Source organism: Lipophrys pholis (assembly GCF_963383615.2).
Source record: "Lipophrys pholis genome assembly, chromosome: 21".
NCBI lineage: Eukaryota > Metazoa > Chordata > Actinopteri > Blenniiformes > Blenniidae > Lipophrys > Lipophrys pholis.
The window spans coordinates 22,723,075-22,740,402 of record NC_137649.1 but is presented as its reverse complement, the minus strand read 5'-3'; the positions used below and the strand labels follow the sequence as shown (position 1 = coordinate 22,740,402).

General features: G+C 41.6%; 1 protein-coding gene across 1 annotated transcript in view; it reads left to right on the top strand.

Moving 5' to 3' along the window:
- Window positions 1-1,286: 1,286 nt before the first annotated feature.
- The window catches only part of opn5 (opsin 5), a 68,371-nt gene continuing 52,329 nt past the window's right edge, over window positions 1,287-17,328 (top strand). Inside the window, exon 1 of the mRNA XM_080491007.1 lies at window positions 1,287-1,516. The gene's annotated coding sequence lies outside the window, so the exon portion shown is untranslated. The remainder of the gene's footprint in view (window positions 1,517-17,328) is intronic.

Genomic DNA, 17,328 nt, shown 5'->3' with positions numbered 1-17,328 from the left:
AACCTCCTTTAGCCTAGGAACCACTGATACTTCCTTTAGAACCTCCTTCAACCTAGGAACCACTGATACTTCCTTTAGAACCTCCTTCAACCTAGGAACCACTGATGCTTCCTTTAGAACCTCCTTCAACCTAGGAACCACTGATACTTCCTTTAGAACCTCCTTCAACCTAGGAACCACTGATGCTTCCTTTAGAACCTCCTTCAACCTAGGAACCACTGATACTTCCTTTAGAACCTCCTTCAACCTAGGAACCACTGATACTTCCTTTAGAACCTCCTTCAACCTAGGAACCACTGATGCTTCCTTTAGAACCTCCTTCAACCTAGGAACCACTGATACTTCCTTTAGAACCTCCTTCAACCTAGGAACCACTGATGCTTCCTTTAGAACCTCCTTCAACCTAGGAACCACTGATACTTCCTTTAGAACCTCCTTCAACCTAGGAACCACTGATACTTCATTTAGAACCTCCTTCAACCTAGGAACCACTGGTACTTCCTTTAGAACCTCCTTTAGCCTAGGAACCACTGATGCTTCCTTTAGAACCTCCTTCAACCTAGGAACCACTGATGCTTCCTTTAGAACCTCCTTCAACCTAGGAACCACTGATGCTTCCTTTAGAACCTCCTTCAACCTAGGAACCACTGATACTTCCTTTAGAACCTCCTTTAGCCTAGGAACCACTGATACTTCCTTTAGAACCTCCTTTAGCCTAGGAACCACTGATGCTTTCTTTACCAAAGGAGACCAGCTCATGTTCCCCCACAATTCCTTGCGGCGACAACATTTAAAGGAACCCGCTCATCGGAACTCAGGATGACTGAAAAAGGAGCAGATCATGTAAGTTACCAAAGCAATGATCTGCCTAGAACAACTTGAAATCATCTAGAACCCAGATCCCAACTAGGAATGTTCTGGATGTAGTAGAACCAACACAGTAAAGCCCAGGTTTTGAGCAGCCTCTTCTCACTCTGATTGGTTCTTTATTCACCTGGCAGCCGTTTCCCTTTACTTCCTCTTTTCCTACATTTCACATAGACAATGAATGGGAAGCGGGACATCATAAGATACGAGGATGTGCAGTGGTAGAACCTGCTGCGGGAAAATAAATAAATAAAATAATTATGATGAATCATCACATGATCATATTCATCACATTTACTTCATTTAAAATGTCTTGCGATTTCATCAGAAGTCAGCTGAGCTTTTATTGTGAAGTGCGGGGCAGGAAGCAGCTGTGCTGGTTTGACTGCAGTAGGGTTAGAGAGAGAGAGAGAGAGAGAGAGAGAGAGAGAGAGAGGGAGAGGGAGAGGGAGAGAGAGAGGGGGCTGTGGATGAAGCTGTGTGGGGATGAATCTCTCTCTGAGGGTCCGACTCTGCGTCTTGATGCGCCTGACGCGCGTCTGCTGGGGAATCTGGAGCGTTTCACCTCCTCCTCTTCCTCTTCCTCTTCGGGACAGATTATCAGTGGGAATTTAAACTTACCTGGGAATGACCGAGGAGCGGTGAAGAGGTGAGTGACCCACCCACCCTTCACACAACCACGTCTTCCATCATGTCTTCACTCTTCCAAGTTATCTTTTTGGAACGTCTGCAGTTTGGTCCCTCGTGGTTTTCTGATCAGATCATTGATTTCATCATTTAAAAAACAAAACACACACACACACACACACACACACACACACACACACACACACACACACACACACACACACACACACACACACACACACACACACACACACACACACACACACACATGGTGGCAACAACGGGTCTTATATTAAAGCTGATCACTGGGTGAGAATAATCAATTAAACACATTGGAAATCCGTTTTCTCCGGTTGCTCTGTCGCTCCTGACAGATCACCAAAGCTTCTACTGTCGCTGAGGAAGTTGCTCTCTTCCTTTACTGTGCAACTTTTTAAAGTCGGTACTCATCACATGTTAATCACCTGTGAGCGAAACACAACTGATGAAAATATACAACTCATTTGAACTGATTTGTTTTAGACGTATTACCTTGCAGTTTGTTATAATTTAAAGTGGAATTAATTCCCACACAAGCTGAAGTTTTGGTCGTTCATATATAATATTTAGTTTTGTAAGAAAAAAAAAAAAAAAAGAGTTAAATCAAATAAGCAAATAAGACTGCGTGATACATTGCGAATGTACTGTCAGCAGGATATCAACATGTTTGTATTATTTTGCAAAAAAAAGAAAAGAAAAAAGGTGATTTATGAAAGATGTTCCTCCGAATATGATCCAAACATGGGGCTGCTCAGTTTCGAGCTCCACAGAACTCCATTGTATGGAAAACCCATGTATGTCGCGTCATTAATCCACATTACTGGTGTCAACAGGGAAAAGGTCCAAACGTCAAAAACGAGAAGCAATAAAGTCCCAAACTGATGATAATGAGAAGTGCAGACATGCATGTGATTAAAAATAACTGTTCTGTTCTGTTTTAGTCTCGTGGAAATCAAACCCCAAAGACACCAAGTGTTTGTTTTATTGCAATATTATTATTATTATTATTATCATTATACGTTCGACTAATATCTGCAGCTTCTTACCCTGTCGTCTTAAATGTTTGTTTTTTTTTAGTGAATAATTTAAGAGATTCACCCCCAGAAAGCACCAAAAGAAACATCAAATCAAGAAATATAACGAAGCCGAACCAGAGGAAATCTTAACATTTCTTAATTCTCCAGAGTGTTGGAGGTCTGACCCCCCCCCTCCCCACCCCCACCCCCACCCCCACCCCCCCCTCGTGGTAAACACAGCGTTACACAACTCCTGGTTTGTGGTTTTGGACGGAGCGGCGGACGAACATCTGCTGTTCCACACGTGGAAATCAAGTCTCTCTACTCGGCTCTTTCCAGCATCGCAGCTGGAACCCTAACGAAGCGCTCCCGCCGATCATTCCTCGTGCGTTCTTTGTTTGTCCTCGTAATAAATGAAATGGCAGATTGAAGCCTCTTAGTTCACGTTGAAATTCAAACGTCCACCTGCCGCCAGGAGAAGAATGAAGCAATAAACTTGATTTTAAAAAGGTTTAAAAAAAAAAAAAAACCACAAACGTAGTGATTGGAGTTCTACTGTCCTCCAGAGGATTTCACTCTTTTCATCCGAAGAGTCGAGGAGCTGGAGGATGCTTTTATACTGAAAGCAGAAGAAGAAGGTGGCGGTTGCTACATTTCCAACCAAAATAAAGAATCCAGTTCAGATCTTGCAGGGTAGGACTGAAGCTCGGATCACAGAGGAAAGAATTAAGATAAGATAAGGTATCCCTTTATTTGTCTCGCATGTGGAGAAATTTGCAGTGGTACAGCAGGATAGTACAGAGAAAGAAGCACACATAGCAGGAACCAAAAAAAGCAGATAAAAATACAATATAATAGAAAAATATGCACACGGTGCCTATAAGTGTGGAATTAAATTCATTGTTCAGGTCTGATCTGATTATTAACCCCGAAACTCCCAAAAGCTTTTTTTTTTTTTTTTAAATCTTGTGTCGCTCGTCTTTTTCTTTTTGTCATTTTCACAAATAGAATAAAGGATTCCCAAATCCCAAACTGAGTTTTTAATGAATGTTTTTAGCCTCTGTAGGACAATCCAGTTCCGATCGGAGGAGTCCGAATGGTTTTTCATCTGGAACCGGTCTGACATGGTATGAGAAAAATAATCCCCTTAAGGATTTTCACAGCTAGAATACACATAATACAAATTAAATATCGCTTGTTGGGCAAGTTTGTCTCAACTAAAATGTTTTTACGTCAATATGTAGAACAGAAAACTGATAGAGAGACAAAACAGGAACTTCTTCTTCCCTTGACTTTCCCCTTAACTTGAGCGTCGTCTTGTGGGAATAAGTTTTTATATCTTGTTAACACAAGATTAAAAAAAAAAAACCTCCTTTGGGACTTTAAGCTCAGTAGGTTGAGATTTAAACGTGTGAAATATCACAAAAGATTGACGGAACCGTGAAAAAAAAAAATGGGAACTGCAGAGAAAAGGCTCAGTTTTCTATATCCTCATGGAAAACCAGGCCACCTGTTGATACTGCGGCTTTGCACTCCGACATGTTTAAAGGATATATAAAGAAATCCTAAATCTCCGTCCCCGGCAGTGGCGTGTGCTCGGCTAAATGCAGCAGAGTGCATGTTGGGTTATTTGACGTGGAGTGACTCATCGTGGTCAGGAAGGCACCGACGACCCAGAGGAATGGAAGCAGCAGCAGCAGCAGCAGGAACTCCTCCGTTGTGCACTTCAGCCAAGATAAACTCTGATTTACTGACATTTTAGCTTCTGTTCACGCTGCTTTGTGCTGCTTTTCACTTTCTCATTTATTCATATTTATTGCCCTATAAAGGGTCAATGTTCGGCGTTACTTTCTCTATAGATGCTGGACTCTCCCCTTCTGCTTGACACTTGTTACACAGATTCGAGTGTGAAGAGATCAAAGTTTACCTAGAACCGCTGTGGAACGACCAGCAAAACTCCCCCAAAATTATACTTTTTTTCTCAGTTTCCACCTTGATTTAGGAACTGCAGTAGTTGCACTGATGTACCCATGTTGATAGTGTATGCACGTACTCGGGATCGCGCCGCTATAATGACTCCAGATACTTCACATCAACTGAAATTAAGGTCTGAACGGGGCCGCAGTGGAGGCTTTGTTTTTCAAGATAAACAGCAAGCTGACTGCAGAGTCTGCGTTTGGGTTAACACGGGGTGCAGCTGCTATAGTTTATTTATTTTTTTTGGTTTGTTTGGTTTTTTTGAATGATTGATGATGTGAACAACTATCATTAGACTGCCGAGGGAAAGCTGAGTGCAGCTGCACTGTTCAACACAATGTTGACATTTTCCAGCGGAGACGACTCGGCGCTTCGCTGCCGACGACACATCAAATCTTGATCAATTAAATCCAATCAAACTTTAAACATGCGGCACTTTTTGTGCAGTAAAATGCAGCACTAAGTGCTTTACAGTGACACCCCCCCTCTATTTATTTTTATTTAAAAAATAAATAGAGCTACACTCGGTAGAGCGCAGACCTTCGCCAACGCCACATTTGTTTGCGGAACCGAGTTAGCATCGCGAGCATGATAGCCGTTAGCTCATATGAATCATAAGCTGCTTCACTGTGTGAAACACTGAGCAGGGAGCGTCGCCATGGCAACAGATGCTGATCTCCTCCATGAGGTGCCTCTCTCATCTGCTCTGTATGGGACATTTTTTTTCACTTTTTGGGGATTTCCTCGGAAACTGTTCGCCGCTAACATCCCAAAGTCCAATCGATTCGTCTTTCGATGATGACAAATCATCCCTGAAAGTTTCGTGCAATTTGGGTGAGTAGTTTTTGCGAAAAGTTGTTGAAATTCATCCATAGAAACCAATAAATAGATACACGCAGACGAAAACCAACTTTATTGGTTGCCCAAGTTTCGTTGGCGAAGATAATTACAACAATAACTATGCTAAATATATGAAAAGATAAATAAATGGATAAATGAAAATCCTGCAGCAGGTAAAAAAGGCGATACTAATTAGAAGGTCTTCAGCCCGCCTCTCTGCCGTTCTCCGGCAGGTTGTTCCATAAACGTGGTGCGTCGTGTTGGAAATCAGCCTCACCGCAGGTTTTTCTTTTTTTTGTGAGGTGATGATTAAAAGGCTGGCACCGGAGGACCTGAGGGTTCGCGATGGTTCACAAGATAAAAATAAATCCTTAAGGTAAGAAGGCGCAAGACCATTAAGGCTTTTATAAACCAGTGAACGTACCTGGATATCGATCCTAAAAGACACGCGAATCCTTTAAAACCTGCGTGATGTGATCCCACTTTCTAGTCCTCGTCAACACCCGAGAGCTGAAGGTGTGAGAGGAGGTTTTATTTTAGAGGGTAAGTGAATTACAGCAAAGAGCAGGTCGGAGTTACGTGATGCACCTGAACGCATCACCCACATATCGGTGGCATGAAGCTCGTTAACCCTAAAAAAAATAAATAAAATCCATAAATCTGCTGCGTCATTGTTTAAGCCGCAGGGTTCAAATCGTGTGAAAAAAATAGCGGCTTATAGTCCAGAAATGAAAGTACGACAACATCATCTGCATACGTAAAGACGTTTCTAAATACAGACACAGTGGATCTGTACGTCAAAGTAAGAGGGTTGGAAGGAGCTTGAATATTTATGTTGTACTGTCCTTTACTGCAGTTCTGTTGCTTCCAACGTGAACAGTGATTCTTTTTAAAATGTTGCCGTCTGAACCTGTGTCATTTAAAAAAAAATAAATCGTTTACATGAAAACGATGGATTACAGTTACTCAGGCTACGTTTTCAAAGTGAAAGCGCAAAACCATTCTTCTTTTTTTTTTTTTTTTTACACGTCTCACTGAAAATGGAACTTTTCGAAAACGCTCTGGCTTCATCTCCGTGGAGACGGTGGAAATGATGCTACTGCACACCTCGGCCATAGCTAGTAGTTCTTCTGCACATGCTCAGTAGATTCACAATAACAACAGTGTTTGCCTCCAGAGCGTCGTGACTCCCAGTCCATGTTCTCCTGGGACTTGGTAGTTTTATTTTGACAGTCACCGTAATAACAATCCAACTTCATCGTCTGTCAAAACGAATGTTCGTTTTTCTCCCACTGTTAGTGTTTTTAGCATATTGTTCTCTGCGTACGTGTGTGTGTGTGTGTGTGGATACATTAACAAACAGCACCCACTAGTGGCCCAACGTGGAAAACGACATTTTCAGCATTTTTGACGTTTTTCTGAAAAAAATTGCAAAATCGCTGAGTTTTCACTTGAAACGTTGTCGTGTGAAGGGGGCCCTCGTCGCCAGAGCGTGGGGTACTTTTTGAAAGAATTCAATCAGATGAATCGTGATTCTGTAGTTTTGTTTCTCAGAAAATATAAGAACATTAAATAAGGAAGGAGTACATTTATTTTACTAAAACTCCAGCGGCTGAAGTGATGCCAAGTTTTTGATACCAGATAGTGTTTGAGGCTTTTTTCAAACACATCTTAAGATGTTGATGTTGAAAGTTGAGATTTTAGCGCCACATTTAAAAAAAACGTAAACAGAAACGATGGCCATGTTTGCTCTGGCATGTTGCTTGGTGAGTTATAGTTGATATAAAGACTCGGTTGTTTCATGAAATTAGTCGACGTGAAAAATGGATCTCACTCCAAATGAATCTACAAGAGACAGGGCACTGATTTAGTGAAAATTGGACCTGGTCATGTTGTTGGCCTGAAGCACTTCTTAGAATGAAAGGACTTATAAATTGATTTTAATAATAATAAAAAAAAACCTTGAGGAGATTACTGTTATTGATGTGGTTCTGAATTCACCTTCTCTAAATGACTCATCTGTCTAATGGCCTTTAAAGCCTTTGTATCTGTTCTCCAGACTGATGAACACTTTTATTTGAAGTGAGCCTCTTTTATAATCTATTATACAACCGAGCTTTAGAAGCAAAACGGTTTCATCAAACCTGTTCACTTGAATTCGTGATTATTAACGCTTTGTCAGATAACGGCAGCGTTACTTTAAGTGCCATTACCGTATGTTGTGAAGCCATGCACGTCGTCACGCCTAATTAGCTTTAGAGGTTCCAGTGCCACCGTCAACATTGAACCGTTAACCTATGAAGATATGATGTTTGTATTGCATTGATTAAACGAGAGGGACACGACGACTCGGCGTTTGCAGACCGGCTTGGCGTTGTGCCCTTGAAATACTGTATAATCCCTAATAGAAGAGCAGCCCCCTTTTTCCAAAGATGCGGGGCACACGAAGAAAGTAAAAACCTCACTAATTGGGGGCCTCCCCTCAAACATTTTTATAAATGGTGCGTTATAATGTATTGTGGACAACTAAATATTACATTGTGACATGTGATAAATTCATAGGAGCAGTTGATATTGAATCAATCAACATTTATTTATAAAGCCCTTTACAACACAGGAGTGTAAAACTTAAAACAGAATTAAAAGAGAATAAGAGTAAAAACTTACATTATATCAACAAGAGTAAAACCAAATCGAATCGAAATAAGATAAAATGTCACCATGTTACTGTGTATGTATTGACGTATAGAGATGTGTATATATCACCTTATATATATATTAACTTATATCCACATCCAGCCTTGGTGGGGGGATCCGGTGCCGATGGTCCGACAGTCGGAGACATCAGTACGTTTTCTGATGACCTGAACATGTTAAGAGATCAGCGGTGGATCAATACATGTTGCTAGGCGTGCGCGGACCGTTCCAAACACACATCAGTAGTTCTTTGTTTGTGAAAAAGCAGAGAACTGGAGAATGTGAACCCTGGGGTCACCGTTGATGAAGCTGTGAAACTGAAAACAGGTTTAATCATTTCTTTCTTTTTTTATCTGTGTGACTGAGACGCTTCTCACCTGGACGGAAGGAAAGAAACATCAGTGTTTCCCATAGAGCACCATCGCTTGCTGCTTGTTTATAAAGCCGCAATGAAAGTCGTCTCGTATAAATCGAACGATGGAAGTTGATCTTTAGTGTTGGATAATATGCAACCAGCCTTTTTTCTTGTTTTTAACATAGAGCCTTTTTTACCCAGACACTGTTTGAAGGCGGTTAAAACAAATAGATTGGGCTTCCAGTTTGTTTGCTTTTTGCTTGTGAGCTCTAATAAATAAAAGAAAAACAGTTGTTTACATGAGAATGGTCTGCTGGGAATGAGTTTACTAACTCGTTTGCTTTACGTGCTCCTACAATTTGAGTGATTTATTGAATTCAGGCCCCGTTCTCAAGCGAGAGCTTTTGTTGTGTTTTGGGTGTCTGTTTACCAAACGACGTTGCTCGGAGACGCTGCAGCTTTTAGAGAACGGCTCCCAAAGTGGAACCGTTTGAAAACACTCTGACTCCAATTCTGTTTCACCGGGTGAGGAAAAAAAACAAACGATGCGTCACACACTGGGGTGTTTCTAATGTTTTGCGGCGGATCTGGATGATCCTGCGTTCCGGCCTCATTGTTATCAGTCATCGATGAACAGTGTTGCCACAGTTACCTTGAGAAAGTAATCTGATTACTGACGACTAGTTACTCATTTAAAAATAGTTGCTTTACTGATTTTTTTTGCTTTTAAAACGAAGTTAGATTACAAATTTTTACTTTCAGCAGCTGCCAACCACACCCTCCACCGTCTCCACATAAAAATGACATCCGGTATTGCCCCCAAAAGGGGCGGGGCTTCCTGCCAATATTTTCTTCTTTTACTGAGGAAAATTATGAAATTAGTGTAACGTCTCTGCAGTTGTATTTTTGTTGCAATGTTAATGTAACAATGATGTTTTGTTGTTTCCAATTCTTTTGTGTTACCTGAACGCACCGTTAGATTGTGTTGGCCTGTGATTGGCTGAGAGTGGCGTAAGGGGGCGGGTCAGGGGAGCGTGCAGAGACTGCCTGTGTATGTGCATCTGTGTGTGTAACTAAGTTAGATTATAAGTTTTTAGTTACTTTCAGCAGCTGCCAACAACACCCACCGTCTCCACATAAAAACTGGTTTTCCCCAAAAAGGGGCGGGGCTTCCTGCCAATATTTGTATTTATTTTACTGAGGAAAATTACAAAAGTAGTGTAACGTCTCTACAGTTGTGTTTTTGTGGCTACGTTAAGGTTTAACGAGGATGTTGTGTTGTTTCCGATTCTTTTGTGTTACCTGAATGCACCGTTAGACCAAGCCGGCCTGTGATTGGTTGAGAGTGGAGAAAGGGGGCGGGTCAGGTGAGGGGAGACATAAACTATCGCATTTTGTAAAAGTACTTTGACGCTTCACCCTGAGCAGAATATGCCAGAAACATTTTTTTAAAGTAATTCCCGGGAAGGTTTTCCTCTAATTTATTTCAATTTCGAGACAGAAAGTGTAAATTCATCCTCCACTCCTGTCAGTGTGAGAAAACACAAGCCGAGGTCAGGCGGTGATTTGTGATAACTGGAGCGTTGAGGAATAGAAGATATTGATCTATGGACGCATTCTTAGCTCGTAACGCAGGGTTTTCTTCTGAAGTCGGTGTTAAATCTTGTCCGCATTTATACTTCAGCTGGAGGCGTCAACAACTGTAATTCTCCGACCTGTGCAAGAGACGAGGGTTCATTACTCTGAGTCCTTTGTACCCAATCGTTCATTCATACCAACTGAGAAAGATAACGTATCGCCAGCGAGGAGAAAGCAACGCCGTGGCTGTTGGGTGGTTGTGCTTTGTGTGATAAAAGTTGAAAGTTCTCCTGAGATGAATGGAAGCGTGGAACACAAAAAGAGCTTTGACCTGATTTTGGGTGTCGAACTAGATTTACTCCGATCGCCCTTTTAGCCGAGAGCAATGAAATCAACGGACATTTGACTACGAGCAATTAAATAATCTATAGGAATGACGTGTGCTGCTCTCAGGAGCCGATTCCACTCTGCGTCTGAAAAACAGGCGATCGGAAGCCTTCAATCCAGTCACATGAAAATCATCCTGTTGATGATTATTACTCCCATTAAAAGTCAATATTTTTGTATTTTTGACACGTTTCTTTCCTATTGCGATAAAGAAAAAACAAACAAACAAACTCTTAGACCGTTTATGATATATATATAATATATATATATATATTGAAAACCGAGAAAAAAAACACAAGTGAAGCTTCACAGCCTTATTTTATACAAGGAGCGTCAAACACATTTTATTTCAGGGCCACGTACGGATCAATTTCTTCTTGAGGCGGCCGGACTAGTGAAATAGTGCCACAATAACCGTCTTCTTTTATTTTATTAGAATTTTCAATATTTATTTTCTTATATATTTTATATATATATATATATGTGTGTATGGGTATGTATGTATATGTATTTGTTTGTAATTTTTTGTTAACAAATGAATGAATAATCCTCTCCCAACCCTGGCAGAAAGATATGTATACATATATGAAATTAGCTATAAATTGAAGATTGAAATTAAAATCAATTGAATAAAAGATCTAAATGAATGAAGAAGAAAAATACCGTTGTAGGATTATAGAAACAGATCTTGGCAGTGTACGATTAACGCACAGGAAATAAAATTTTTATAAATTGAATCACGTAAACTGCTTTGCGATACGGCGTGTGTCGATATCGCAATAATGACGAAGATATATTTCAGCACAGTGAAAAAGGCACATATTACAGATTCACTCACTCATCGCCAAGTTGAAGTTTCCGTTATCTTAAAAATGAGCAATTGAAATATTAGGAATGACTTGATCGCTCGTATTTGTGGCTTTTCTGTAAAATGTTTGACCCAGTACCATCATCATCCGGTTTTACTCATCCTGAACTTTAACATTGCATACCCAGGAGGTATGTACCGACGAGAGTTGGTAATTTGACACCGGCCTCAGCGTCTGTGCAGCACAACCCGAGGTTGAGCTTCAGCTTACGCAGGTTTGCTGGTTTGTTTGAAATGTCACACTAAAAACTATCCAGGCGAAACGAGGCGAAAACGACCCCGCCGACCTTGTTCAGTGTGGAAAATATGAACTCCCATATTGACCTCTATTAATTAATACATCTGGTGTTTACAGTGGATGGGAGGTTGCTCAACAAGAGCGGCAATCTCGTCACCATAATGGAGCTAATTAGCCCCGTGGTGCTTCGCATCAAATCAACAAACCCTGCTCCTTTCCACAAGGCACACGCTGCTCTGTTCAAGCTGCTAATCCGTTCTCATGCGATGCATTGTAGAAGCAGTTAGACTGATTTTGAGGGTATTTATCCATTGTGGAGGATGATGTGCTTGTTAAAAGAAACCTTGATGCTCGATGACTGTTTGGAAATGTTCGGAATTTCAGTCTAAATGTTCCCCTAAAAAGGTTTTCCATCATATACGTGTGCATTTATAGACGCAAAGTGGCTGTAATTGTTGTATTTTAGCAGTAATCATAACATTTAAGACAGTCAAGAGAGAATTACTAGTTAATTTGCAGATTTATAATTTGCTGCCATTAACATCCAATCAATACCTATAAAAAAAATCGTTGCTTGAGTTTCGCAGTTAATAAGCGTTTATAAAACCAGGGATTCACGAGAGTGGCAGTAGGTCCTGACGGCGTAAACACTTATTTCCATTTCACTATGTTGTTCTAATTAACAAGTTCACATCCTCATAAACACAACAATTCTGAAACGATTCAATTAGATTTGAGGTTAATCTTCATATCCAGTAAACGTGGAGTCAATGCGTTCACACATTCTGCACCTATAAACACTCGGGGGCGACCTGGGAGAGGAAACGGCTGGATGCTCTTCACGTTCGCTGTCGAGGGAAAGTTTGTAATTAAAGAAGCAGACGGGAGGAATTGTGGTTCGACTGAAAACCTTTTAGGTTTCATTATTTATTACGCTTTATCAAATTAACAAGCTCGCATCTTCACAAGCAAAAACATTTGTAGCAACAACATTAGCACAGGATGGATGGAGGGAGGGAAGGATGGATGAAGGGAGGGATGGATAGAGGGAAGGATGGATGGATGGACTGAGGGGTGGATGATGGATTGATGGAGGGATGACAGATGAATAAAGGGATAAATAGATGATGGATAGAGGGATGGATGAATAAATGGATGGACATGCTTTTTTTTTTTTTTTTTCCCCCTCCCCGATTTTAAACTATGTGTCTCTGTGTAAAAATACATTATTGTTCATCTTGGGTCACTAAAATGTGAGAAACAATTCACTTATTAGAATAAGGCGTCTAAATGGGAATCGTCTATCTGGGAATCGTCTATCTGGGAATCGTCTATCTGGGAATCGTCTGTCTGGGAATCGTCTGTCTGGGAATCGTCTATCTGGGAATCGTCTATCTGGGAATCGTCTATCTGGGATGAAACCAAAATGGCAGACTACATGGAGGAATTATCAAGTTAAGATAATCCAACAGTAACAACAGATGAAATAATGACACAATAAAGTGACATGTGACTCCTGAGCTACCATGTTTTCTTCTTGAGTAAAAAGCACAGTGAGCAGACTTTTCATTACACTGGCTCAGAATATTTCATACAAGGAGTGAATTGACTCAAAAACATTGTTTTTCCACTGCTTTCTCTTGTTGTTTGTAGCTGCTCTCATTGATACGAAGAAAGAAAAAAAAAAACCCAGCACATGCATGGTAACAGCTCTCGGTGATATGACTCACAGTCAGTCTGAAATAGCACTTATTCTGTTGTCACTGGTCCTGCTGGTGCGGTTAAATCCTGAACGAATATAGACGGCATTGCCTTCTGCTGTTCGCGCTCCTTCACAGGCACATTTCTGAAGTTGCCACAATGAGGCAACGTAACGGGAAATGACAGTCAACGGTGAATATACAATACGTGGCTTGTTGTGAATGGATGCATTTTAAATCTGTTGGTTTTGAAGTTGGATTGTTATTGGAATGACTGAAATCTTTATTTTGGTTGTTTACATTCAACAATTACATATTCCCTTCAAGAACACAACCAAAAAACGGGTTTTGGGAAGAAGCAATGCTTTTTATTAATTTATTTTTCCAGCCCACCCTGTACATCACATCAACTTAACAATAAACAAACAAACTTCTGCCACTGTGCTCACGTTCCTCTACAACCATTTACTTTTTTCAATGAAGGACATGTACTGCACTGACTAATCACATAACTGATATGTACTAATCATGTCACATTTGAAAGATTTTTTGAGTTTTAACAGAGAACTGATTAACCTAAGTTGATCACTGAGATCGTTGCATAATTTCACTCCAACAACTGAAACACATCCTTGTTTGACGTTGATTCTTATTTTTGCTCATTTCAAGCCGAAGCAAACCTCTTGAATTAGAATGTCCTCTTCTTAATTTGAAGACGGATTGACTGCTCATGGGGAGGCTCCCGTTCACAGCACCAAACATAGTTTCCAGCAATTCTGCCTTAACTAAATCCATAAATTTTAATTGTTTGGATCTTATAAAGAGTCGATTTGTCTATTCCTGGAATTCAGCGTTATTCATTATTCTAATTGGTATATTTTTTTTAGTTTAATGATTGGGTCTGTTTTACAAGCAGAGCTGTGACTCTCATCTATAAAAGTCCCATGAGAACATGGACTGGGAGTCATGAGGAGACGTTTGAGAGTGTGTTTCTAGGACTGAGCAATGCTATTAGTGCTATTATAAGTACTTATTTATTCTTATATTTGGTCAGTGACTGCCAGCGAAGGCAAAGCAGGGAACAAACGACAAAGACCTGCCACACGTGGGGAGTGAAGGCACTTTGCTCCAGCACCGCGTGATCCATCACAGCGATCTCTACCTTGGTTGAAGTCGGGTTGTGATGGGAACGTGTGTGAACACGCAGTGCAGTACGTTTTGTGGGCGTGCCGCGGAGCCCGGCCGGGGTGCCGGCGCTCTCGCCTCTGATGGCGCCGATGATTGACGTGCGAGCGTCAGAACTCGACACTGAGTAATGGAAGATGTCGGCCACGCTTTACTTTACCTCGTGTGAAGTGTGTGTGTGTTTGTGTGTGTGTGTGTGTGTGTGTGTGTGTGTGTGTGTGTGTGTGTGTGTGTGTGTGTGTGTGTGTGTGTGTGTGTGTGTGTGTGTGTGTGTGTGTGTGTGTGTGTGTGTGTGTGTGTGTGTGTGTGTGTGTGTGTGTGTGTGTGTGTGTGTGTGTGTGTGTGTGTGTGTGTGTGTGTGTGTGTGGAATGTAAAGGAAGAAGACAAGCTGGGAGGCGGCGCTGTGAGGAGACGGACCCCGTGGGTCCTGTCATCCATGTCAATGTTAGTAGTAAAGTGACCTAGTATGTCTCAACACCTTAATGCTTAAAAATAATAAGAACGTTCCTCTCACATGTGTAATCTGAGTAATACACCTTTAGTTTAAATTTAGTTTTTTTTTTTTTTTTTTTTTAAGTGTATATTTCTATTTTGAGCCCACCTTACAACATGATTTGTGAAGGGGAGTCTTATAGTCAAATATTGGTAAAATGCCATTTTTTCTTATGCATTTCCTTTTTGTTTTTTGTTTTTCAGTTCTGTCATGATCCTGTGTTAAATCAGACTATTTTTTTTATTTATTTTTGTTGGTGCTTGAGGGTGACTCTTCACTCTTTCACTTTAATAAAGTTGTCAGCTTGCATGCAGTTCCTGTCCTCACCATTGAAGTGTGGGGGCGCTAGTCTTAAACGTCACTTTAAATCAGACAGCCGCTCAATTTCAAACAGGGAAACCTGGTAAATTTTGGATTTCCTAATAAAACTAATGTGTGGGACTCTGAGGAGCAGCAACGGCAGCTGGTCCAGGTCTGTGGAGCTTCTGTCTGAAGGTAATGTCTATAAACTGTAGTATTACTATTCAGTACTGTGTTGTACATGATGGTACTGAGGACTGCATCTCTGGTAGTCTGGACCTTTTCTTTTTTTTTCCTAATTCTGACGGTCATGCGTGTTTGGTGTCAATTATTGGTTTGTCGATGTGTGTTCAAGTATTTCAGAGATTACTTTGTGTATATTAATGTGGATCTGATTCCCGGTGGAGTCACACTTTTTTTTTTTTTTTTGTTTTCATTGTCAAGATATCCATGCAATGTCCTGGAAATTCATACCAGAAACTTTAATTGTGCCTCCCTGGAGCCATTGGACACCAGTTATCTCACCCCGGCGCTGCGTCCCACTTTCATGACGACGGCGTGGCTGCGACTCGCTCTGGGGATAAAACATGGCACTTAAAACAATCGATCGTTCAGACTGTGGCCCGTGCACTTAGTGGGGCAGCGCTGGCCTAGAAGTTAGAAAGGCAGACCTGGGTTTGCAAGTTTGAATCCCACTGTACCATTAGGCTCTTTGAAGCGCCGTCATGCGGCTGTTCAGTATGAGCTGTGTTTGTTGTGGCTTCCCAAATGCAGTCACCTCCTGAAAAACAAATCTGCTCACAGGTGCAAATACGAGGACCTTGACCTCGACTGACAATGGCCGTTTCCATGGAGACGGTGTAGTTTTCATGTTAGGCCTCTAGTGGGTGCCGTTGTTTATATTTTGTAGTGGAACCACACACGCATGCACGCAGAGAACAAAATGCCATAAACATGGGAGAACACGGACATTCGTATGGACAGACGGTCAGTTGGATCGTTACTACGGTGACTGTCAAAATAAAACTACCAAGTTCCCAGGAGAATTTGGACTGGGACTCATGACACTGGTGGCAAAACGTTGTTGTTATTGTCCATCTACTGAGCATGTGGAGGAGAACTATATATTCTGCCTGTGGTGCACATGCACAAGAGAAAGATATAATGTAATAGAAATATAGATAATAGAATAAATAGTATTATACATAGAATAGAATAGGAAGTTGAGCATGCGCAATAGAAAGTACTGAGAAAGTTCTGTTTCCCTCCGTTCCCATGGAGATGGAGTCTGAGCATTTTCAAAAAGTTGCGTTTTCCCCTGTTTACACGGAGAAGGAAGCCAGCGGGTTCTCAAGAAAAGTCCCACCATGGGAACCGTCGTCAAAAGGTTGCATTTCCAGTGTCACGGAAAAGGAACGTCGACATGCTACGGAAGTTTTGCATCTTGAAAAACATTGTCGGTCTTTAGTGGTTGACCGATCGACTAAATCGCCTCTAATCCACGGCGACTCTGCTGCGCCTGCTGCTCCTGTCGGGGGCTCGAGGAAGGAAAAGCTGCGTCCGCCTGCATCCCCCAATCAGAGATAAGGTCAGAGAGCCGCTTCTAATCCCAAGTAAAGGGCTCCTGTCTTGCACACCTGGCTCTCGGCAGCACGTGGACGCCTCGGTGTGGGGGTCGACCCCGGGGGCCGGCGCTCCTGCCAGGGACCGTGTTCGTGCCGGACGAGCCCCCCGGGGACTTTACAAGCTTTGAGTGGAGGAAGGAGCGCGACCTCAGTGGACGGGAGAAACGAAGGGGCGGTGGAGGAGTTCCCAGGGCGCCACGAGAATTCAAACACCACCAAGAATTTTTCACACCTCAGAACAAGAAGCGTTTTTTTTTTGTTTTGTTTTTTTTTGTCATTCGACCCAATGACCTGCTGCCTTTTCCACCAGGTTGGCTTTTACTGGATGTTAATTATCCTCGACTTTCATGGGGGGAATCATGTGACTTTCATTGTGTGTAAATTAGTTATGTAACAGTGTTTCATCTGATTACACACACACACACACACACACACACACACACACACACACACACACACACACACACACACACACACACACACCGCTGACTTCTTTCTCGGCTTTCAAACAAGGTTAGCTCTGGCAGTTTTCACT